This window comes from Ixodes scapularis, unplaced genomic scaffold (assembly GCF_016920785.2).
Source record: "Ixodes scapularis isolate PalLabHiFi unplaced genomic scaffold, ASM1692078v2 PGA_scaffold5__190_contigs__length_132052651, whole genome shotgun sequence".
Classification (NCBI taxonomy): Eukaryota; Metazoa; Arthropoda; class Arachnida; order Ixodida; family Ixodidae; genus Ixodes; species Ixodes scapularis.
The window spans coordinates 9278513-9303877 of NW_024609880.1; the positions used below are offsets into that span (position 1 = coordinate 9278513).

Below are 25365 nucleotides of genomic sequence, written 5' to 3' on the forward strand. Positions count from 1 at the left end.
ATGAGTGGCGTCGTCCTCATCAGCCGCAACGTAAGATCCAAGTATGCAGCCTAAGCCATTCGTCATTTTTACCACACGAGGTCCCGTACGCGTAGCAGCATCGGGCCTTTAACTCGGTGTTTCTGTGTCATTTTTAACCCCCTACTCCTTTAAGCTGTGGCACACTACCAAATGGACAAATATTGTAAAAATATAATTTGCCTTTGCACATGGTTTATATCGATGACTAATAACTTGACTGGCTCCTGCAGGTCTTCTTCCTGGACCAGAAACAGCCGAGGAGAGACCACTTCGCGGAAGATGGCTACCACATCTCTCATCTCGCAAGTGTCTGGGCCCTCAAAAGGCTCGTCAAGGTCCAGGTCGTCCAGGGAGACCGAGGCGCTGCTGTGCAGGATGTGCGGTGCCAAAGGAGACCAGCAAGACGAGTGTCTCCCTTTCAGGCACTAAAACCTATGTGTTTTTTGGACTGATGGCAACCTGCACCGTGGAATATCATGACCCCTTAGATGAAGCGTGGGATCAACGAAGACCTGGCTAAAGCCACCAAACATCAGCGGCGAATGTTCTATTTGCAAACACTCTTTCTCAATCTATGCATCGGAGGAGCGTCTGGAGTGTCACTTTGCGATTTTAAGAGGCCACACCGGGTCACGTACGTGTAACAGCATCGGGCCTTAATTTCAGTATTTCTGTACCATTTTTCACCCCCAATTGTTTAGGGGGGAAACGGCCGTAAAAATCAAATTTTTAAAAAACAGTCAGTTTTGAAAAACCCATTTTTAGGCTCACAAACTTCTGGAGTATCCCCACAAAGTTTCATTCATGTCCACTGCGTACTTGTTTGGCTACGTGATATTTTAGACGTGCCAATAACGCAAAAGGATGCAAAGCGGCGCCCCGCACGCACGGAGCGCTGCAATGCTTACGTTTTTCACCACGGAGGTGCTCCGCGCACACTGGGCCTAACGAGAAGATCGTACCCTCGTTGGAAAGCTTATCTCTTCTATTTCCTGCACCGACAGTAATCGTCGTTCGAGAATAAATAAGCGCCTTGGGAGACGTCTCTGAACCCCGTCGGAATTTACGCGTTTTCGCGCTAAAAGACGCTATGCGAACTCTTAGTGGCCGAACTAAGGAAACGTTAGCTCCTATTGGCCTCCGTACGTCACGTGCTCTCTGCCTTGGCTAGCTCGCTCATTGTCTGCTAGTTCTCGTTTAGAAGCCTACTCTATCACTTAGCTGGTCTCTACTTCGTGAACTTTTCAGCGAGTTTTCTTCGATTTTTTTTCGGCGATAGTTTTGAGGAGATGCCGCTGATGAAGTCGCGAACGCAGCAAAGCTTCGGTCGCCGCTCGCGATTCAGAAAACCGCGAGGACTCAATGCGGCAACGTGCACACCCACCGCTGATAACAACGATCTCGTGTCTTCAAGATCGTCGCCTGTTCCACCCGAGGCCGCAGCACCAGTGGCGGCGGCAGTACCCAAAAGTGCTACACTCTGCGAGTCGGACTTGTTCACCGCTTTTGAGCGGAAGATAAGATTTCTGGAGGAGGCAAGCGGAATCGACGGCACCGGAGCTCATTTGACGTTCGCCGTCGAGTGCCCCTCTTGTAAAGCAATCGTTTCGGCGCCGCTTTCATTGACCATTGACAGCACAAGACAGACCAAACTTCCTGTGCACCTCGTAATTGCTGCGCGCCATTGCGGGATCGGTTTCACAAAGCTTATTGACTTTTTTACGGAATTAAATGCCTCCCGCCGATGCACCTCAAATCGTACCAGATAATCGCGACGAAGGTGCATGACGCAGCCACGCGAGCGTCAGCTAACGCGATGGCAGAGGCTGCGGAGACTGTGCGGAAGGTGCTGAGAACTTTGGATGACAAGGAGCAGGTGCAAGATGTCTGCGTCAGTTATGACGGGGTGTGGCAGAAGCGAGGCCGCAAGTCTCATTTTGGCGTTGGAGCTGTTATTGAACTTGACACCGGTCTAGCTCTAGACTACGCGGAGGTCGGCAACTACTGCCACGGTTGCAGCCTTGGACCGAAGGAGGGCTCCGAAGGGTACAAAGAGTGACTACAAGAACATGAGTCCAAATGCCAGAAGAATTTCGATGGATCGGCCAATGCCATGGAGGTACATGCAGCAGAGTTTATCTTCAGCCGGTCGGTGGAACTACACAAGCTGCAATATGTGACCGTGCTTTGTGATGGCGACTCCAAAGCCTTCAACCGTGTTGCTGCACTGCAGCTCTATGACAAGGATATGAGCAAAGCAGATTGCATCAACCATGTCGCAAAGAGGCTCTATGCGGGAATGGAGAAACTGAAGAAAGTGAAGGACTGGTAGGACGGGGCAAGCTGACGAATGTTATAATGAAAAAAATGACAAGTTGCTATGCAAGTGCCCTCAAAGAGAATGCCCCAGATGTGACAGCAATGCAGCGGGCGGTCTTTGCAACCCTGCTGCACATGTATTCAACCGACAAAGAGCCCAGGCACATGGCGTGCCTCAAAGGGGAAGAGTCGTGGTGCCACCACAACGGCCACCTCGCACTCCAAGCAGCTGGAAAGCCGTCAGTTGCCAAACCTCACTGGCCGGCCTTTTCCAAAGGAGTGGCCAAGGAACTTGTGCCGGTTTACAATCGCTTGGCACAGAAGGACTTGTTGGCCAGATGCTCACACATGAAGACAAAGAATGCCAACGAGTCCTTCAACGCTCTCATCTGGAAGAGGTGTCCGAAGACGGAGTTTGCTTCTCGCCAGACAGTAAAGAATGCAGTAGCCCTTGCAGTCCTAGAGTATAATCTAGGACCAAAGGGCTTTGAAAGGGCCCTGCTTGAAATGAAGATGGAGGCCGGAAGTCACTACAAGTCCCAGGCAGGCAAGGCAACTCTGCACCGACTTGCCAGGTCCCGAGCAAGTGCGCTGGAGTTGTCGAAAGTTGCCCACAAGCGACGCAAGATGGAAGTGGTAGCCTCCGAACAAAAGCGCCTCCGAAAGGAGGGTCCTACCTACGCTGCTGGACAGTTTTAGTGATTTCTCAAGGCCGCTGAAGAAACAACAGTGGTGTGGAAACTTCAAACGGTTTTTTCTCTGTTCCCTTTTTTCTATATAAATTCTGTTTTAGTCAGCCTATCATTTCATAATGAAACAAAAGGGAAAGCTCGTTCTTTGCTTTTCTTGGCTGAAATTTAATAAGGAATGCGGCCATCTTTTACTTTTAAAAATATTTTATAAAATGTTTTAATGTTTTGTCGAAGACATGGAAGGCCAGAAAATTAAATCTATTTTGCAGAAGATAATTTTTATAAAAAAAAATTACTTTTCGTAAAAATATTTTTATGGCCGCACTCCACAGGCATTTGACTACATATATTGTGAAAACAAATGTTGGACATTGCATTAGTTATCCAACGATAGGAAAACTAAACAATGCTCGGATGCTGCCGATATAAACCACTGTAACTTGCTTCACAATTCATCTACAAAGGTGAAACTTTGCATATCATCTTTTATTGTGACCAGTTCTGTACCCTGTAAATTTTATTCATTTTAAGCAAGGGGTTCAAAAGTTGACTAATCTGGGCAGTGTCTCCCCTTAAGCTGTGGCACGCTACCAAATGTACAAAAAATGTAAAAATATAATTTGCCTTTGCACATGGTTTATATGGATGACTACTGACTTCACTGGCCCCTGCAGGCCTTCTTCCTGGGCCAGAAGCAGCCGAGGAGAGACCACTTCGTGAAAGATGGCTACCACATCTCCCATCTCGTGGGTGTCTCAACCCTCAAAAGGCTCGTCAAGGTCCAGGTCGTCCAAGGAGACCGAGGCGCTGCTGTGCAGGATGTGTGGTGCCAAAGGACACCAGCAAGACGAGTGTCTCCTTTCCAGCCCGCACCGCACCGTGGAATATCACGATCCCTTAGATAAAGCATGGGATCAACGAACACCTGGCTAAAGCCACCGAACATTAACGGCGAACGTTCCATTTGCAAACACCCTTTCTAGGTCCATGCATCGGAGGAGCATCTGGAACGTCACTTCGTGATTTTCTGAGGCCACACCGGGTCACGTACGTGTAGCAGCATCGGGCCTTAATTTCAGTATTTCTGCATCATTTTTGACCCCAAGTTGTTTCTTTAAGGTGTGGCACACTACCAAATGTACAAATAATGTAAAAATTGTGGTTCTCCTTAGGGCCACTGCCTTTGGGAGTACCACGTTCGCGGCGAGACGCTCTACCGCGAAGCGGGTTCGTACTCGCGTGGCATGCTGCTCGTTGAGCGCAAACAGACACCAGTCACGTTGGTAACGGTGATAAACTGTTTATTTACAATGAAACAAAATAACAACAACACAGCGGCTATAAGCTGGTGAACGCCGTCGGTGTGGAGATCGCCCACGGCCGAACGGTCGTTCACAAAGGTACAAAGTGCGGGGTAAACGCTCACCGGTGCGCCGGAAGGGTCCCCGTTGTCGCCGCCGCCGCCGAATCCCAGGAAGAAGACGGAAGCGAGACTCCTGTCCGCTGGTTTTAAGATAACGGCGGGGGCGAAGTGGCCAATCAAGGAGCGACACGTCGATCTCCTTTGTGCGGGGGTCCGTTACGGAAATCGCCCCAAGGGGGGAGAGGAGGAAGCCACTCACAGTGGTAAGCGGCGCCACCTCTCGCTACGTCGGCGCGGCCGCCAAGGCGCGCCAAAACGCTGACGCGACAGAATGTTGAGGGATCACAATCCCCACAAAATATAATTTGCCTTTGCACATTGCTTATATGGATGACTACTGACTTGGCTGGCTCCTGCAGGTCTTCTTCCTGGACCAGAAGCAGCCGAGGAGAAATCAGGAATGACCAGAAGAACGATCAGTTCATGCCTGACCGTGGTTTCACTCTGGAGTCCAAGCTGGAGGCCCAGGGTGTCAAGCTCAACATGGCTGCCTTCACAAAAGGTACTTAGCTCAGCTTAAATGTATTTAGTGTACTCATGATTTATACTTCTCCCCCCAGAAAAGACCGAGCAAGATGTCACACCAACGAGAGGTATCGCTGCTGTCCGCATCGTTGTGGAACGTGCCATCAACCGCATTAAGACCCATCATATTTTTAGGCAGCCTTTTCTGATGAAATCGAAGGCGGCAATAAGCGACATGATCTTCGTGGTCGCGGGCCTGTGCAACCCCAAGCCACCTCTTAAAAGGGGCAATGGGTCAAATGACTCGGATGATGTGCCAATGTAAACGTTTAGCACACATCATTGTCACAATTTCAAATTGTGATGACACGTGCTGACATGAAAGGGTAACTTTGTTTCATTTTTCTTATTGAAAAAACAATGCCATCCTCTCCAGTATCATCTAAAATAACCACACGTCAAATATTACGACCTAGTTCTGTCTAACTCAAGCGGGCGAATTGAGGCGCAACCAACAGCGCAGTCAAGGCTACGGCGTGGGCGTAGCCTAGCCGTAGCCTTGATATGCAGCATCAACAAGTGCCACATACTTGGTGGCACTGCACATCCCATTAGGGAGTATTTGCTGCCGCCGTATACAGTATAGACCACTTACAACGTAACCGCTTATAGTGCAGGACCGGGTATAACGCGGTTTTTTTAAACCACCGGTTCGCCTCCCATAGAACTCCATGTAATTACATACCGCTTAAAACGCAGGCGCGCGACGGAAAGTACCGGTTATAGTGCGGTTTCTGGCACAGCCCGCCGACCGCGCCGACGACCGGAGCAGCGAGCACGCTTCCCTGTGCGACACTAGATAACGGCGCTGACGGCGCGAGCCGCAAGCGTTGCGCAAGCGGCACTCGCGGGGCAAGGAGGGTGCTCGAAGAAGCGGGAGAAGCGAAGAGAGAGGCTTCAGTTGCCCTAGCGACGGAGGGACGCACGCACGTGTCATTCACGTGCGTGCGTCCCTCCAATGCGTTGGAAACCAACAACCGCAACGACAGGAGAAGTGTTCGCGCGCGTTGTATGCCCGTCGCGGGCCGGCTGCTTCTATCCGCGAACAAGGCGTCGGTTGTGATCAACGTTGTGATCGTCGTCGTAGACGGCGTTCATCTCATCGTTCCGCGTAAAAGCGCTATCCTTGACTGTGAATTTTCGTCGTGTGTCGCTATGATAACCCGGCACGTATTAGAAGAGAAGATCCACCTACTCGAGCGGCGATGTCGTGGCGGCGCTCTCAAGTCGGCAGAAACGCCCGTGTCGTCGTGTTTGTTTACTTCGACTACAGTGGTGATTTCTAAGCATTTGTGTCCTCGAACATCGCCCGGATTTCTTATTTGGCGCATTTCATGCGTGTGCTCAAGTGCAAGGTATTACTGGCGCGTACCGTATGAAGGATGCGAATTTTCATGCGTTTTCATCTCCGGAGAAAAGTGATTAGGGTTAGCAATCCTGAACGCTCGCAACGTCCGCCTGCAACCCGCGACATCCGTTAAAAGGCTGCGCCAGGCAAAAGCCGCTCATTTCTTTCAAAATGTGTGACACACTTGAGAGAGAAGTGTACTAGTCTGGTGAAATAAAGACTTTCCTCAAACTAAGCTTTATTTTTTATCTAACATAAAAAAATGCTTTTACAAACGTAAGTTGTCTCATGGCATGTATTTTGGCCTGAAAAATTGATGTTTTGGTTATAGTGCGGTACCGCTTATAGTGCGGATTTTCGCGACTCCCGCGACATACGTTATATGCGGTCTACACTACACGTTTGCAAGTCCGACTTCAGGGCGCAGCCATCTTGCTCGCTGGGGTGCGCTTGGACGCGTCCTAATCCGATTACGAAGCCTTGCTAAGGCGTTATAATCGAATTATGGCCGCGCCCAAGCGCACCCCACTGGGCAAGATGGCGGCGCTCTGAGCCCGGACTTCCAAACATGTATAGGAACTACAGGAAGCAAACAAGGAAAAAGCACATATTCAATGCAAAGTTCTATGGAACACGAGTTCCGAGTGAAAATGCACTCGCTGACTTGATGTAATTTTTTTTTGGCTGTCTCAATTTTTGAGGGACAGGTCGTCCCACTTTTCTGGTTACTGGGACTGGCGTTTGTCGTTTCAAAGCAAGGATAAGTTCTTAGCAAGAATAAGTTCTCATCTGCATAATGATTTTTTTTTGTGTGTTAAAGTGGTTATGAAACATTTTTCCAAAATTCTGAACTATTTGTTTACTTGGAATCCTCATCCTTTATTGCATAACCCTCATTCATTCTTTTGATCGTCTGGATTCCTTTACTGGCACAAAAAAGATAATTTTGGTTTCTTGGGGAGCTTCCCTCTCAGTTCTACAAACACGTCATCATAGGTAATCAATAGGGAATTTTGTCGTCTGCGCAAGATGGCAACATAGACTGGACTCAATGGGCAGCGTCAGATATCAACACAGCATCAGATATCACTTCAACAGCGGCGCCATAATGATGTCACGCACGCAAATCAAAGAAGATGTGACGTCCGATATTTCGCTCAGATAAATGTAACATTGCCGACCTCCTTGAGATCCAGCGTCGCCTCTTACAGTGCAATCGGCTCCGGGTGTTTGAGCCGTAGGGTGACAGCTTGTTTCGTCAAGCGGGAAACCGTTCGTTGTCCAACAGCGATAGTAGCGGCAACGACATCGACTGCGAAGGCACGGCTTGTGCAAGCTCTCGACTTCGTTACACAAACCCAACGGCGCCTAGAGCTCGGGCGAACCCCAACCACATACCCCCCGAACCGGATCGGCTTGGACACACAGGCTGGTAGGTCTTAGGATTTCCGAAAAATAACTTGCGAGTGCGCTCCTCACATGATCATTCTAACAGGTGCACCTACGGGCAATGCCAACTGCCCTCGAGAGTGTCTGCTGCCACGAGGTGTGGCAGTGACTCGAAAGCAGCCGTTGAATTGCCTTACAATGCACCCACACTTCCACATGCTGCGTTTGGATGAAGTGGTCTCGGACGCAATCTTTCAAATGCTTCAGGATCACCACATATGTGTTGAGAACGCAAGGAAGGAACTTTTTGTGCTGTAATCAATATCACTAATTTACAAATGAATCATTCAGTGCACTCAGAGTCGTGTTTATTTTCCACTTTGGGCACAGACCATTTGCCTTAACAGGAATCGGCACAAGGGAGTTGTAGCAATCACAGTAGGTATTGTTTTAATTTCTTACAAAGGTGAATAAAATAAAATAAAGAAATCAGAGGTTGATCACATTTTTCAAGTTTGGTGTTTATGGAGAAATATCCTTTTATGTTACAAAAAAGCACGAGCTTTGTTTATTTTTTACGCCATATACACTTCCTATTTTGACTAGTAAGGCACCTACAGCACTTACCTAAACATAAATACCACAGTGAAAGTGACTGAAGATACATTTCTGGGTTTGCAGAAACCAGGTAAGCAAAGTATTCGGTGATGAACAATAAACTATTTCACTGTAGACCCTATCTCCAGGATTTTGTGCAGCATTTGGATGTAGTGGCACAGTATGTGGCTTCACGAAGGGCCCTTGCACTAGCATGAATGTAAATACGGCATGCTTTTAAACTGCCACATAGTGCTCATCAAACTTACACAGAACACAAATGGTTTTTGTTACAGTAACACCATTCTGGAGGAAGTTGAAACATGGCTTATTTACGTAGCTGTTCCAGATGACCTGTTGAGTGTCACATCATGAAACCTTTGCTTGGCTGTCACCAGAATAGCTCTGCCACGAGCTATGTGTGATGATGTCCAGAAGACTGGCCTGAAATGAGCAAAATGGAGGGACTGCCTTTGCTTTTGAGAATATGCGAGTGTATGTCAGCCTTTCAATTAAATTAGAAGGATGTAAGGAGATATTCTCTTTTCCGATTGCCAACAGGAAGTACCGCCACACTAGCTACAGCCAGCTTGCGCACTGGCTTTGGGGACGACTGGGAAAAATTGCGGGAGAGTCCCCCCCGCCTGTGCTGTAGATAGAATAAGGGAGAGATTTCCATCAGAAAGCTACACTGGCTCACAATGTACTTACAATATGTAAAGTGTTTATCAAATTATTATGCTGTTCAGAAGCTGCTGAGGGGGAATTATAGTATAGTTAGACCGTGCAGTTTGAGAATGTGTATGCTCTCAAAATTTTACCATAAAATGGATGCCACTGCTCCGCAATAAAAGCCACGCAATGTTCAAAACAATGACAGCTGTTGAAAAATTCATTATAATCGAATAGTTAACTAATTACAAACTAATAGTCATTTATATCCAAATACATATAACACTCTGTTATAGGCAAAGTTAGGTCAATGGCATACTGTAAAATTTCCACTGCACTAATTAACAGAACACTTATGTACGAAATTGCTGGACCAAGGATGGTGGCTGACAAGGGGTTAAAGTGGTTAAAGCTCGTCGTTCTTGCGTGGATCCAACGGAGACCACCTAGAACACCTGCCGTACAGTCTCAATGTGCAAGTCAAGTCCAGGCAATAACCGACAACAAACATTAGGCTACTCTACAAATAGTCGGATCCGAGAGCTCTAAGAACCTCACTAGCCCCAAAACGTGAGCCCATCGCTCAAACGAATGTTTCGGCAATATGTGCACAGGTTCGAAGTCAAGCAACGGTGACGAGCGACGAGATTTGCCGTCGCTCAATTCTAGATTTCCCGAAAATGTTGTTGGTCGCTGCTGCTCATTGCAACGTGCGTAGCTTGCATGTGGTTTCGACAGACCATGCGACAGATGGTCCTGCTGAGTTGCGTGTAAGAACCGCTCATTTATTGCATGCATTCACAACACACAAAGTAAGTGATGTTCGGAAAAGCGCCGTCGATCAATTATCACGTCAGAATAATTTTAAATCGCCACTTACAAGCAATTGCAATAAGTAGTCTCGGCATGGCTGACGCCATGCTAGCCAACGTGCTCAAGGTAGACGGCCTCGCCGCCTCCACTGCACGAAATCATGACCGAACTTTAATGGGGTTAGCAAATTAAATCGACAAATAAATTGAAATATACAGCACCAAAAAAAACACTATAATCAAAGAAACAAAATGTCTAAAATTATGAAAAAAAGCGAAGAAAAGCTCAGAAGACAAAGAAATACAGGCGAGAAGCATCGGTAACAAAGCCCAAGGCGGTGGCAAAATATCTAGCTAATAGAGCTCGCGGGAGTCACATTAGTGGCATCATCATCAGCAACTTGGCGGCGGCCTAGGAGCATTTTTTGGAGAGGTGTATAGACCAGAAATCTAGAAAATATGGTAACAAATCCTATTAATGCTAGCCAAAGTCCACAAATTAAGAAGATCTGAAAATAGAATTACCGTAAAATACCGAGCAAGCGCCCACTCAAAATTTCAAGAGAATCGCGAAAAACTAGGGGATGGGCACACGTGAGGTCATCAATTTTACATATACTGTAAAACACTATTTTCACGGCCCCTATTTTTCGCCAATCAGTCACAAAGGACAAAATCGTAGCCATTAAATTTCGCAAATTCCAGACGCCTCCATTAAAACTCTTAGGGACCGAAATTTTCGCGTGCCCTCAAGTTAAGGAAATTTTTCAATTCACTAATTTTGCAAAAATTAAGCACTCACAAACATTAAGGGTTTATAACAGTATATGTACTGTGCATATTTTTTCAGGTGTTTCAAATTTTAAGGGTGAGCGCTTAGTGTGAAATGGACGGATGCGCAATATACTGCGTTAAGATCACAAATTCACAGTACTTAAATAAAAATTTCAACAAAAATATGTGCAAAATATATGACTGATAAGTTTAAAAATACTGTAGAACTGTATTAAGGTGGTGAGCTGGGCCAGTTGGTGGTCATTGTATGTGATGGGGATAAACAGCTAAAAAAAACGCAGACAGCGATTAACAAACATGCACGACAGGACAAGGCTGTCCCGTTGTCTGCATTTACTTTACAGTACATGATTTACCATCATGTACTGTAAAAGAAACAAAGGTGCTATCCAGACCTCATAAGTATTAGCCAATAAATTGGCAACCATGTTCATGCATGGCACATACTCATGACAATCCTGATGTCACCCAAAACCCATGAAAGTCCACAAAGAGAGCGCCTAGGATATATTATGAAGAGGCCGTACATTGCACACGTCGAACCTCTCGAGTTCTGCTGCCCTTCTGCTGGAGAAATGTTTCTATTGAGACTGCCCTCCTCTTCTTGCGACGGTGTTTTTCCTTGCCCGAGTTCAACGGCAAACATCCATAGGACTCTGCAACATTCTGAGTCGGAATTTTCAAGTATGAAAATACCGTGGGTGAGAAGCCGTACAAGAAACTGGCTCTGTATGCACTGGCCTGTCCTTAGGCCGTGTCAAATGCAGTGGTGGAGCAGGTCTTTAGTTGGGTCATGTGTGTAAAGACAAAGTACACAAACAAGATGTCGGTGAAAATTCTGGATGCCATTGTATGGATTAGCACAATGTTGGCCTTCAGGGAGGTGCTGTGTGAAATTCATTGACACAGACAATGTCCTACACAGGTTCGGTCAGACATCTATAATTCTCAAAGGGATGATTAGAAGCTGAATGACATGATTTTATATTATTAATAAAGTGAGTGCTTGACAAGTGCTGACTCTTGGCCATTTCGTGGAAATTTTAGTTTCTGGTAAAATCTGGGGAAATTCGGGCGAGGTTCCGGTGTTGAGGCCACTTTCAAATCCAGCAGCACTGGCATCTCAGTTCTTTATACAATTTTGGGGTCCCTTGAAAGCCGCATAGAGAAGGCTGGTTTTTTGTCATCGGAGGTGCAGGATCGGGTAATCCAAGTCTGTGGGAGCTCGACAACCCAGCCTCGAATGCGCAGAACGAGAGTTTCCACGGACGGTTCCAAAGGCCATTGACTAATGAAGGGGCAGCTCACGACACGTTTAACATTCAGCAGTTCAAGAGTCACTCAATGGGACACAATCTGCCTGCAAGGATACTAAAGTAAGCTCCAGGTGAGGAAGTGGATCTTTTCGGCAACATGGCAAGAATGCATGCGATGGCAGAGGTGGCCTCGTGAAACAACACGAAACCCTGCACAATTTGCGGTCTCCCACCACCGATGCCACAGAAGGCGAAGTGCTTTCGTACATTCACTAGCAGGCAAAATGAAAAAAAAAAAGTCTGCTTGTTGGATGTTGGAGATAGCGAGCTTGAAGTGCCTGCAATGCAGTCGTTTCACATATGGAAATATTAAAAATCGAGTCAAGAGGATTCCTTGTACGGGGCACAGAGAGCAGACTCAGTGCCACGTGGAAAAAACTCTGAGCGTGTGTCACTGGATTGTTTGCGGCATTCAGCGGCGACGCTCACCACTTCTCCTCAAGAGTGTACTTATTCCAAATAAACAAATTTGCTTTAGCGGATGCCGCTAAAAGAAACTAAAAGAAGGAAGATGGCTTACGCCTTCTTCTCAGTCTTCTTGGGAAAAAGGACTCCCTGGATGTTGGGCAAGACATGTTCTTGCACGATGGTAACGCCAGACAGCAGCTTGTTGAGCTCCTCGTTGTTGCGAATGGCCAGCTACAGGTGTCGAAGGATTATCCTAGTCTTCTTGTCCCTGGTTGCATTTCCTGCCAGCTCGAGCAATTCGGCAGCCAGGTGCTCCAGTACAGCCGCCAAGTAGACAGGAATACCGGCACCGACTCGCTCCGCGTAGTTGCCCTTTCGCAGCAGTCGGTGGATCCTTCACACGAAAAATTGGAGCCCCGTGCGGCTCAAACGGGTCTTGCTCTTGCCATTCAGCTTGCCTCCTTTTCCGTGCCCAGACAACTTGGTGGAAGTGAGAAGTGGGCAACCGAACGAACCAAAAACGAAAGGCGAGTAAGAATGTTCCAGGCAAAGTTCCAACCAGAAGGAGGTAATCACCGTTGCGTTCGATGGTAAAAAAAGTTTAAGCCAAAACGTTTTATGACACGGTCAATCACAGAAGCATTTTTTGTATATAAACGCGACCATCCTCGCTCCGGCATCGGACTGACGAAGTTTCACACCCTGCGGCTTCAATGGGTCAATGCAAACTCCAGCAAGAGGTATGCATTTGTGTATACTGCACAAACGCTAACCTCCGTGTTGCCTCTCTACAGAACGCTACTGGCTTGCAACTTGACACAGCAGAAATGAACTCGGCGTTCATTTGCAACCCACCATTACGCCAGTGCCTTTTAGGTGAATATGATCGCTGCCCCAAAAGCCAGTCTCTCGCACTTGAAAACTCAAGGATGAAGAAATAGTGTTGGCAGCATGGGAGTCAGGCGAGCTGGTGAGAAAGAATTTGGATTCTGCCACTTTATGGGAGAGCTTCGTGCGTCAGTCGCAAGGTGAATTTTTTCACAACCATATTGGGCGGATGCGAAGCAAAGCCATCCACAAAGAAAATCAGCGCTTGCAGCATGGGAGCATTGTCTTCCACTTTGACTTTGCTGAGAACTAAACTGTCGTCCTTCCTTATGAGGTTGAAGCTTACTGCTGGCAAAGAAAGCAGCTGTCAATATTTATGTGTGTGGTAACGACCAGAACGTCGACTGACGGATTTGATGTCATCGGCGACAACTTGCATCATGATGGCTCCTGGCTTTACAAAAAGTGCTAGAGTGGGTCAATGACAACGTTGCTGAGCACTCTCAGTTCACTGACGTAAGCAGTGGTGCAACAAGTCACTTGAAGAACAGATTCCAGCTTCAAGAATTATGAAAAAGTGGTTTTCCCAAAGCCCCGTGATTATTCTCCGCCATTGGGCATGAAAAAAACGTGTGACGGAGTTGGAGGACTCGTCAAGCACCAAGCAACGCTTCACAACTTGAGAAAGATCCCAGAAAATGCCATTGAGACAGTCAAATGCATGGTGAGCACCCTTCCCCAAAAACTGAAAGCAATGAATCTCACACCTCTCTGGGCATGGATACGGTAGTTGAATTCCGTGAACGTAAAAATGAGGAGTGGGTGGCAGTGCACGCTTTCCCCAATATTCAAACGTTGCATGCGTGGCCATGCCAGACATTGGAAGCTTCGGTCCGTGAGTTGCATGCAGCACAGACGGTCGAGTTCCCTCGCCAAAAACACCAAGTGTGCAACTTAAGAAAACATTTGCATGGTTTACGAAATCAGAATCACAAAAATCTGTCCATTTTGAAACCTGAGATGGCAGAACAGTTTGTTTTATATGTTGAGTGACTTAGTTTATTTCATGTGCAATTTACTGTTATGTGTAAACCATGTAAAATCCTATTGCTCGCCTCACTCAGATAAAGAAATAAAATATTCGCTTTTTTCACAAAATAACAAGACACAAATCACTGCGTAGCAACATGGACAGCCCGTACAAGGGGTCAGAGAAGCGTCTTGGTGGATGAGCTGTATCTATTACACCATCAATAGATGCAACTTGTTTTTACTGGATATTAACCCCCAAATGGAATATAAAGACTGGCCAAAGTTTAAAAAAACAAATGAAAAAAATTTTTTTTAATTGTCCTTAGAAGGTTTTTGTAGTTTGTTGCTTTTGTTGTTTGCTTGTCAATATCTCAACAACCCATTCATAAAAAAAAAAAATTGCATGCATTGACGTTTATTTATAAGTATCATATTCTGTTAAACTGTTACGCTTGTGATGCAATTATTTTCTAAGGAAATGGTCAACCAGAAGAAATTTATGTTTTTTTTATAATTTAAATACAATTTTAATAAACAATAACAATATTTTTATCCCATTGTTAAGTATATACAGATTGCGTTAGAAAATTTTGAGAATCACTCAGAAAGAATATTTTTTTATTATTTATCGCCAAAGTTGACCACTTTGGCTACGCATGTAAATGTGATTTTTTAACTCTTCGTAATCTATGATTTCTTGCGTCCGATAATTTTTGTTGTGGGTAAAAATAATTATGGTTTTGTTTATCCCCGGCACCAGAAAATGACATATAAAATTACGAAGCAGATCAAAAAAGGTCGACCGACCACCCTATGTTCAATCTTATCTGAAACCACCCGTAAAGAAATACCGCAATAAAATTCTAGCACTTATGTTTTTTTTGTCTAAATCTCACATGGTGTATACATACCCATGAAGAAATATGGACGAAAAGCGTGACTGGGGAGCCCTGTTAGCATTTTTTTAAAGGTGGTGCGCAGGTGAAGTCACACTAATCACACTTGAGGCAAGTAAGTTGAGACTAAATATTCTGGGAAAGCTCAGCAAATCATCTTATCTGCTGTGTAGTGTGGAAATGATATGCAATAATTACAATTTTCTAAGCATGCTCATTGCACACCTGCACTGCGAGCATTATTTAGGGGAACATGCTAGGGGTTGTAGCTTTGACTTTGCTTGCACTTAATGAAACAGAGTTCAGATCAAACACCAAAAACGGTATATTGAAGCAATGGTGAAAGTGCAGGCTAGCTCGTGAACGTTGCATTTTGTTAAACTTCCTAGCATCCTAGAAATCCAAAAATTCAAGCTTGAAAGGAGGCTTGCGATTGGCTGACGTGCGCCCGTCGTCACACTGAATTCTGTGCTCCCGGTTTTTCCGCTCAGAAAAGGGCGTGGCATGAACGTCTATCACATTTTTAGTAGGAAAACAGACGTTGCACAAGCATAATTTTTCAATTTCTGGGATGCTCAGATCCCGTAGAATGAGTTATCACCAAAAACGGACGATCTCAGAAACGTTTTTAGAGCACCAAGTCATGATATTGGGACATGTGATAAACAAACTGGTGCAGACAAGTCTGTTTTGTCCGTGCCCCAATATTTCAAGCTTAGGTTTGTGGAAGTACCAAGTATTTTTTATAAACCAGAGACCGTGACCTTTCCACCTGCTTGTCTCAAGCTTCACTATGCTACGCTCACACCCCCTTGCATGCACCCAGCCTTTGGCCGATAACCGATGCAAGAAGGAGCTCTTCCAAACCAAAAAGGGGACGTTCTTGGACGAGTTCTTAGAACCACGAGACGTCGACTCGGCCCTTGGCTTCATAGACGCTTTTTACTGCGGACATGATGTTGCCTTAGTGTTGCATGTTGCCTTAGTGACAAAACGAACGTATACAGAACCCAGACAACTAACTCGCGTGGGAACCTCAGTTGCTGAACTGGAACAGTTTCTGGGCATGTATTTGCAAACGGGGCTAGTTCAGACTCGACAAAGCCTTTAAATTTGATGTCAAGAAACCGGTTTGAAAAGCAAACTCAGTTCATCCCCTTGGTCAACGATTGTGAAGCAACCGAGGAGGAGATGACTTGACAAGTTCCGGTAGATCCGTCCATGAATTTCTAGCTTACAGCGAATAAACCATTTGCTATATCCTCCAAGCGCCCCGGCCACGCTAAAAGTATCAAGGAAACGGTGTTCCTTCAGCACCTTAATGATCGGTAATTTCAACTTTATCCTTCGTTACAGTTGTTTAAGACGCATGCGGCATGAGAAGACAACATTCGTGTTGAACTTTGAGGCAATGGATTTCATCCGGTGGGCTGAATTGTGTATGTAAGGAATGACGGCGAATCGGGCTTTCTTTTTTGTGGCTGGTGACTAGCTATCAGGCCCGATTCGCCGTCATTCCTTACGTACACAATTCAGCCCACCGGATAAAATCCATTGCCTCAAAGTTTGACACGGATGTTGTCTTCTCATGCCGCATGCGTCTTAAACAACTCTGTCAACAAGTGAACAACAACCAGATTCCGATTGGCTGCACTGTCAAACACGAAAAGAAATTCATTCCATGCAAAGAGAAGAAAGTTTACTCCATCCCCTTGAGCTGTGGCCATCAATACATAGGACAGACCGGCAGATGCACCAATCACAGACTCCTCAAACGTCACAACGAAGTTTCTAAGGCCTCTCCAGATTCTTATCATCCCATAGTCATACATGCCGTTCGTGTTTGCGTTGTCATCCCCTCTTTGATGACACAAAAATCCTGGGGGGACATGACAGCAGATTCGGCAGGGAAATCATAGAATCATTCGCCATGACCACAGCAAAAATACAATGTGTCAAACCCTTCCCTCCTGCTGATGAAAACTGAGGTTGAATTTTTAAAATCCGAAATAACCCTACCACCCTGACTTGCACTTCGCGTTTCTTATCTTTCCTTCTCTCCCCTACTCCTACTGGGTATAGTCGGCTGCTCGCTGTTGAAAGTTTACTCGTCTGTTGCTAGTTGAAAGATGTGGTTGTGTTGTCCCCGTTTTAATTGTTTTATTCTTTCTTCATCCATGACTTAAACCAACACGCCCTTCTCCCAAGCATACCTACAATACTGAGCCATGTACCGTCCCAGTCCGAACTGCGAGCCAGCGATCTTCAACCCGGCTTCCTTCTTCGAGGCTGCTTGCTTCATCTCAAGAATGAATTTGCTCCGTCTAAGGCTCCGCTCGCTCGGTTTGCACCTACGCAAGAGCCTCCCTCATCCTGGAGTGGCCTTCGTCCTTAGATTCCACTGTAACACCTGGGCCTCCATCTACCGCATCATGCAGATATCGAGGAAAGAAATATCCCTAGAGCTCCACCTTCTGGGGAGGGTCCTTCCCAGCCGCATGACGAACTTGTTTGGTCCTGGCTTCCGCTCGCATCCTTCGTACCTGTTCATCGTCGACGCCGCTTCTCGCCTCCTTGAAGCTTCATGGAAAGAAGCGATTGCTGGAGTGACTGCCTCCTGCCGTAAGCTGAATGAGACGAAGTTTGAACCGCCAGTCCTGTTGTGCAAAACTGCTATCTCGTCTGACACCATGGAATTGCTCTCCAAAGGCCCCAAGTTCGCCCCAGACCTTCCCACTAAGAAGGTTGATCAACTCGCCTCAGTACATCAAGTCGCCGCCGCCATCCCAGAACCACAGAGGCAAGATTTCCTCGGCTCCGCCATCCTCACCGTGTGCTTCCACCCACCCCCCAAGCCAAGCAAGATCTCTCTACTCGCCGCTGTTGAAGAGCTTCGTCAAGAACACCTAAAGCTGTTAGAATCCGATAAGACGGGTGTGTTTGTTGTGTTAGTGGAGGGAGATTTTGGAGATAAGGTGAACGCCGCCCTTTCAAAGACTTTTCTCAAACTGAAATCGCAACCGTCTGGGACCCTCAGGTCAAGAGCTAACAACTCTGCTCGTCTTTGAACCTGTTGTCCCTAAAAACCACCATTAGTAGTCCAGCGAAGCAGTACCTTTCAGTTTTCTTCACAGCAAAAACACATAAGACCGGAGTTCCCCTCCGAAGTATTGTGTCGGAGAAGGGCTGTTGGCAGAAGCAGCTCGGGCTCTTTCTACAAAAGCATCTGTCCTGCATCCACCTCCCTCAACCCTTTAGAGTGTCTAACTCAATAGAACTCATCTCTCTCATCAGTTCCCAACATTTTTTCTCCTTGCCCCACTCTATTTTTTCACTTGACATAGAGGACATGTATTTCAATCTAGATCCTACCACTTTGCTTGCCTCAATCTCCGACGCCATCTTTGAGCACGGAGCTGTGGGTTTTCAGAATTCCTCCGGTGTCTCCGTTGCTGGATTCGTGGACCTGATTCATCTATATCTCCAGTCCGCTTTAGTCGAACATGAGAAAGAGATCTACCGCCAAAAAAAGAGAGTTTGCATCGGTTCATGTCTCGCCCCTGTTCTCAGTGAATTATTCCTTTTATTCGTTGACAGAGCTATAAAAGCACAACTGGACATCTCCGTGCCTGGCTGCCATGTTTTCAGATTTGTAGACGATTACCTAATCATTCATCCTGCTCGAACTTCTCCAGATAGCATTACAGCTGTTTTTGTTTTTTCCGCTTGTTCGTCAGGCCTTACATTCACGAAGGAAGAACCATCGAATGAAGGTCTTCAGTACCTAGATTTGCGGCTTCATGTCAGTGCCACTGGACTCTGCTGGGCCTTTCAACAAAGGTCTGCAAAACCTGCCCTACCGTTTTCTAGCGCCCATTCGAAGTCGGTAAAACACGGTATCATCAAATTGTTGTTTTCTTCATCCTTCACGAAGTCTTGCTGTCATCTTTCAGATGATAGCTTCAAATTGCAGCACATGAGGCTTGTCAGGGCAGGGTTTCCCGTCGACCTTCTCCAATTTGTAATGGAAAGGATGATTCGCGGGCCTGATCGCCAGTCACCAGCCACAAAAAAGAAAGCCCGATTCGCCGTCATTCCTTACGTACACAATTCAGCCCACAGGATAAAATCCATTGCCTCAAAGTTCGACACTAACGTTGTCTTCTCATGCCGCATGCGTCTTAAACAACTCTGTCAACAAGTGAACAACAACCGGATTCCAATTGGCTGCACTGTCAAACACGAAAAGAAATTCATTCCATGGAAAGAGAAGAAAGTTTACTCCATCCCCTTGAGCTGTGGCCATCAATACATAGGACAGACCGGCAGATGCACCAATCACAGACTCCGCGAACATCACAACGAAGTTTCTAAGGCCTCTCCAGATTCTTATCATCCCATAGTCATACATGCCCGTTCGTCTTTGCATTGTCATCCCCTCTTTGATGACAGAAAAATCCTGGGGGGGCATGACAGCAGATTCGGCAGGGAAATCATAAAATCATTCGCCATGACCACAGCAAAAAACAATGTGTCAAACGCTTCCCTCCTGCTGACGAAAACTGAGGTTGAATTTTCAAAATCCGAGATAACCCTACCACCCTGACTTGAAATTCGCGTGTCTTATCTTTCCTTCTCTCCCCTACTCCCACTGGGTATAGTCAGCTGCTCGCTGTTGAAAGTTTACTCGTCTGTTGCTAGTTGAAAGATGTGGTTGTGTTGTCCCTGTTTTAATTGTTTTATTCTTCCATGTTCTCTCCTGTGTGGGCCTTCTCTTTTCAGGTGCCCAAGTTGCGACTACCTTAAGGGTTCTCGAGTCGCTTAACATTGCAATGATCACAGAGCGCATGTACTACTACGAACTGAGTGTTTACCTGCTGCCTGTGGTGAAGCAGGTCAGCTAGTACTGGAAGCGGTTCTGGAAATTAAATAACAGTCTCACCCATTTAAACGCCATTATTGCTTGCCAAGAGTATGAACAATGCAACAGCGAGCTCTTGGAAGAGCTACGAGGCAAGAACCTCGACCTGGCTGGCGATGGCCGCTACGACTCCCCTGCAATTACACCTTCCATGAGGCGAACACCAAGTAGCTGATTCACATTGAGCAAGTACAAGTTTGTGAGGTAAGATGCACTAACCAAGGAAAGTGTTTACTATAGGACTGATACACCTCTTCTTTACAATCTCTCCTTTAGTTAAAATGTATCATTTAAATGTATTTAGTCATTGCAATGGGCATTTATGGGCGAACCAAAGAGAGTGGTACCCAAAACAGACCTTCGGTCTTTGCCAGTTGATGCAGACGACAACAAATATGGCAGTGACAATGACTACTGAACCAAGAAATGTATATATATTGTCATCAGACCGCTGAAGTGCCCTCGAGCAATGCTATTAAGAAGGTGGCCTTCCTCCGTGGCCTTGCCAAGCTCAAGGCTTCACCATTGCCTCTTTCATGTCAGGTATATAAATATTACCGGAATTTCAGAACTACCTGTACTTTCAGGCTTCCTACCAAGCAATCTCTTTTCTGCAGACCGTCACCCAGGTGTGGAGTGCCACATGAGGACCATGGAGACTGGCACAAAGCACTACTTCGACATGTGGCACATTTCCAAAGCTTTATTGTGCACATTGTTGTTTGCCTATTGGGTTCCTATGTGCTGTGGATAACAGATGCCCCTTTTTCAAAGCGTGAAAGAAGAAGCTCTTCGCAGCAAGCCTTAGTGGCCCCTGCAAACATCTGCAGGTGTGGGTGCAGCAGGTCAACAACCACCTGTACTACTGTGCTGCACTGGGTGAAGGAAACGGCCAACTCCTGGTAAGCACCTGGATGATCAACAAGCATGATGGCCACGACAAACCCTACCACGAGTACCTGCACCAGCCGCTCCCTGATCGCGCTTGGCTGGCTGTGGATAAGTTAACTATTTCGTCCATTGCTCCCCATAGCCATGCTGCGATTCTGATGTGGTGGGGCGAGGGGTAGGAGAATAGACATGCCGCGATGGTGTCATATAGCTGTATACAAACACTGCAGAACACAGCAAGTGTAAACATGGCATCCACGCTTCCCCACGTTTTCCTCAAACAGGGTATAGAAAAGCAGCCAGTTTTGCTGCCTAACTTAGAGCCCCTAATGAGCAGCCTTCACTGCACTATTAGTTCCTATGACAACCTTTCAACTTCGAGAAAAGCCGGCAACACCTTGTTTGTGTTAACAGTGTCACACTCTGTACATGTTTCAGGTACACCGGCTGATGAAAAGCCCCGGAGTATCGTTGAAAGCCCGCAGCTTCTCAAGGACATCCAGCATCTGTTACCCAGGTCTCAGACATACTACGTGGAAGCTTTCAACAACTTGCTGATAAGGTTCGCCTCCAAGTATCGGGTTTCTTCACCAGAAGGAATGGAAGCAAGGTAAAGCAAAACTGACAAAATGTTACCTTCCTCTATTCAGCTGACCATTTCTCAAAAAACTTTGCTGTAGTATATTGTAAAAAAATCTTTCTTGTCAAATGTCTACGAAAAGTTTCGAAAGAAAGGTGGAAGACGATGAAGTGCTAGAAGAGGGCACACAGCACTTGCTTATTATTACTGTTGCTTGGAGGTGCATAAACTTTTCAGGCCCGCGACCCCTAAAAGATCTGAATGCCGCCCGGCGACCCCCTTCCAGCACGCGCCCCAACCCTACCTGATCTCGTTTGGCACACTTTATTGAGTGACTATAAAATAAATGCATAGTTGGCAGGAAATATACTTTCCCCACACAGAAAAATATGCAAGATATGAATTAGAACTTTAGATTGGGCCTGTTCACCAACAGGCAGCACTTGCACTACACCTCCAACAAAATGCTCCCATTCAGTCGACAGCTGCCAACATTCCCTTTGTGTCATCTTTTGATTTGCATTTACTTCCCGCCTCCCATACAGCCATCACGTAAAAATTCTCTTTTGTAGTCACTGTCGTCTACGAGTCGTTGTTGATTACTATACTCCGTTTCACCTTACGTTGGACCCCGAGCCAAAGCTACGGACCGCCAGAGCCAATCAAGGGCATGTTTAGAAGTGACGTCAGCTTGCTCCTCAAGCGCGTATCAGCGGTATCAGTGCGCGGGTTGCAATGGCGCCTGCAGGAAGGTTTAGGCGGGCTCACTGGGGATGAATCGATCGCATCTGCTGTTTTCGATTAGCATACCTGACTTCGTGTAATGTTCTTCGCTTATTACGGAACGCTGGAGCATTCTGGAGTTGTGAGATCGACGCGCGACGGTTTCGTCGCCTTTCTGTGTGGGATAGGCTTACGCAGATAGCTTTACCCGTCGAGCAGAAGCAGGGTCCGCAGAAGCCTTTCGCTTTACTTGTGGCACACAGAAACCCATCTACACGTTTTAAGGGGGGACACTACCCAAAAAAGTTAATATTTGAACCACTTGTCTGATTTAAATGACATTTACAGGGCTTGTTTCTGTTGATGTTGAGAACATTTGTGCCAAAGTTTGTTAACCTGGGTGAAGCACAAAACAAATGGCAAATGTTCAAAGATGAAAGTGGGCGTGTCTACGTAGAAAAACTATCGTTTTGAAATTATTTATAAATTTGTTGTTTTCATGTGCTATATTGCTTTAGGACAGTTCATAGCAGATAACTATGCAGCTATATTTTTATATTATACCATCTTTTATGACAAAAAAAAACACAAACACAACTACTGTTTTTTAGATGTCCATCCTTTGTCAAAAATTTTAGTTTTTGCGCATGAAAATTGACAAAAATAAAAAATACAAGCTCATAGTTATCTTCCTCTTAAAATTTTACCCCGGAAAAACATAAAAATGAATTCAAGCTACATAACAGCAAAACAATAGTTTTCCTAAAGTGAAATTTATGCCAAAAAGTGGAACGGAGAAAGATGCATTCAAAGTGCTCCAACCTCTACCTTTTCTTTAGCATCGGTGGACCAAAAATAATTTATAAAGAATTCACTATACAGTGTAAACTAATGAAACTTCCTGGTAATACTCTCTAGATGTTGGTGGATGTAAATATAAAATTTTAAATTTGCAGAAATAGATTTTTTTGGGGCAGTGTCCCCCCTTAAGTCACTCAACAATTCAGGTAAGCGGTAAGAATCGAACCTCGACTTTAACTGAAATGCTCTTGCTTGCTTGGAAGTTAGCCTCATACTCCTGCTCGCATGCAGAACGCGCAGGCCAGGGTTTTATAAATCTGTCAATAAAAGTGAAAGAGCAAGCAAAGTGAGTGTTTTAATTCATAGTTTTTGCTGCAAAACCGTGCGTGCGTTTAACAAGGGCTCCTAATGTGACTGCCATGACATAGGGGGAACGTTCATCAACACTATAGCTCTGAGAGCAAGTGACGAATCACGCACGGCGGTATGAAGCTATTTTGTTTCTTTTCTCCAATTCCGCAAAAACCATGCGGCATCAACGAATAAATCTCCGCTTCACGGCGCAACCAGACATGTTGTCAATGGATGTTTTCTGTTACATTCACTACGATGGCCTACCAGCTCGTCCGTCGTGGTCCCGGTGAACACAGCCTTCTGAATCCACGAACGTTTCCGAGACGGCACCAACGTGCGAAGGCCCCTTGAGCTTCGAACTGTGCGAATTCGCACCTAGCGATGTCGGCCCCAATCATTGTAGTAAACGTTCAGCTCAACTTGGCGCGCTTCTTTTCCAAACAAAGTTTTAGCAAATGTCATCTGGAAGCGAGCTGGTGATGGAAGTACCAGCGCCTTTGACGGAGACATGCTTGACGATGCCGCACCCTTTACGCAAACAACAATTTGTCACGTGACATCTTAAACATGGACAAAAAGTATTTGTAGAGTTGAAATGATTGCTTCCAATAAACATTTATCAGAGTTTTACAGAGTGTACAATAACTGTTAAATAAAAAACTTCTCTTTGGAAGAAACATTTTTTTAAGATCACGTCACGAAATGGAAAGCAAACCTAAACCAAACGCATGAAGAAACGAACACAACGGCAGCGTTGCCAACTAAAAGTTTAATTTCTCCGGACATGCTACCTAATTATGTATTAAATATCACGTTTGAAAGCTCTTCTTAAATACAAAAGTTGTTTTTGTGTTGATGGTACACGACACAAAAATATTAAACCAAGGCTAAAGTATATCCACGCTTCGCACTGCCCAAGGCCTTTGACGCACTACTTCGCGATGCGCAGGAACAACTTGTCTGGGTCGCGTCACAGCCCCCAGCCTTTCGCTGAGGTCCTACGTAAGGTGAAACGGAGTATAGCAACACTGTCACAGCTGCTGGATTCCTTGTGCCTCTGCTGTAAAGCTTGCAGTGCAGCTTATTGAAGATGGCTTGCTCGAGAAGTTGGTAGTAAACTATCTGAAATAATGCCAAGGTGCCCTCAGCACCCTGTCGGCTCCCCGAGGCCCCATGCATGCCTCTGCTGTTGTGCATTGCTTGTAATTAGGAGGACAAGCCTGAGGCAGAGCAAGGTCAAAAGTTCTGTCGCTTGTTTTCAAGTAAGCACCCTGTAAACAAGACTTCTTAATTCATCATGTTTGAACTAGCTTTTCAAACTTGAGTGTGCTACTCCATTTAGTGCATGAAATTTGTGCCCTGTTGAAACCTTATACTCTTGCATTAATTCTGCACCATGCTGTGTCTGTCTTCATTCCAGGACCTCTGTGCTTCATTTCAACCAAAATGTGGGGCGTGAGCAAGCCAGAACCAGGGAAGGGGAACTTTGCTTCAAGATTGCGACACCCAGATCACGGAAGGGCCACTTTTAGTATGTTATTGTGGAAACAGTTGGTGACAAAACCGTGGCACACAATATTGCCTTGCAGAGTATTGTGATGAGTTCATGGACGAGTTAATGGTTAGCCTGGAGAAATGGTCCACCTTGAGGAAGGCCATCGCCGCGAATCCGTCTGACCATCTGCCGCCCATGTGTGCCAGTTATCCAAGACCCACCCCCCCCCCCCCCAAAAGCGAGCTGATCGTGGCCAGACGAACCCGCTTTGCCTCTTATGCCGGGTATGTTTATACGAGTAGCAAACATTTCTGGAAGCGTGGCTGCCCGATTAGTAGCAAATATATCATCAGAAGCTTCGCCGCCTCTTCCTCGAAGTGAAGGCACAAATTATTGTTTAGTGCTTTCCTTCCACAATAGCCAGTGGCTGCTGGCTATTGTTTGATGTAATTGAAATTTGCTCTGCAGATCATCTCAGAAGCTCACCTGAAGCACCACCTACTGCACTCTCTTCCCTGCAACCAGTT

At 45.9% G+C, this 25365-nt stretch overlaps 1 pseudogene; it reads left to right on the forward strand.

The window, feature by feature from the left end:
- On the forward strand, positions 1-25365 carry LOC115320903 (annotated as a pseudogene).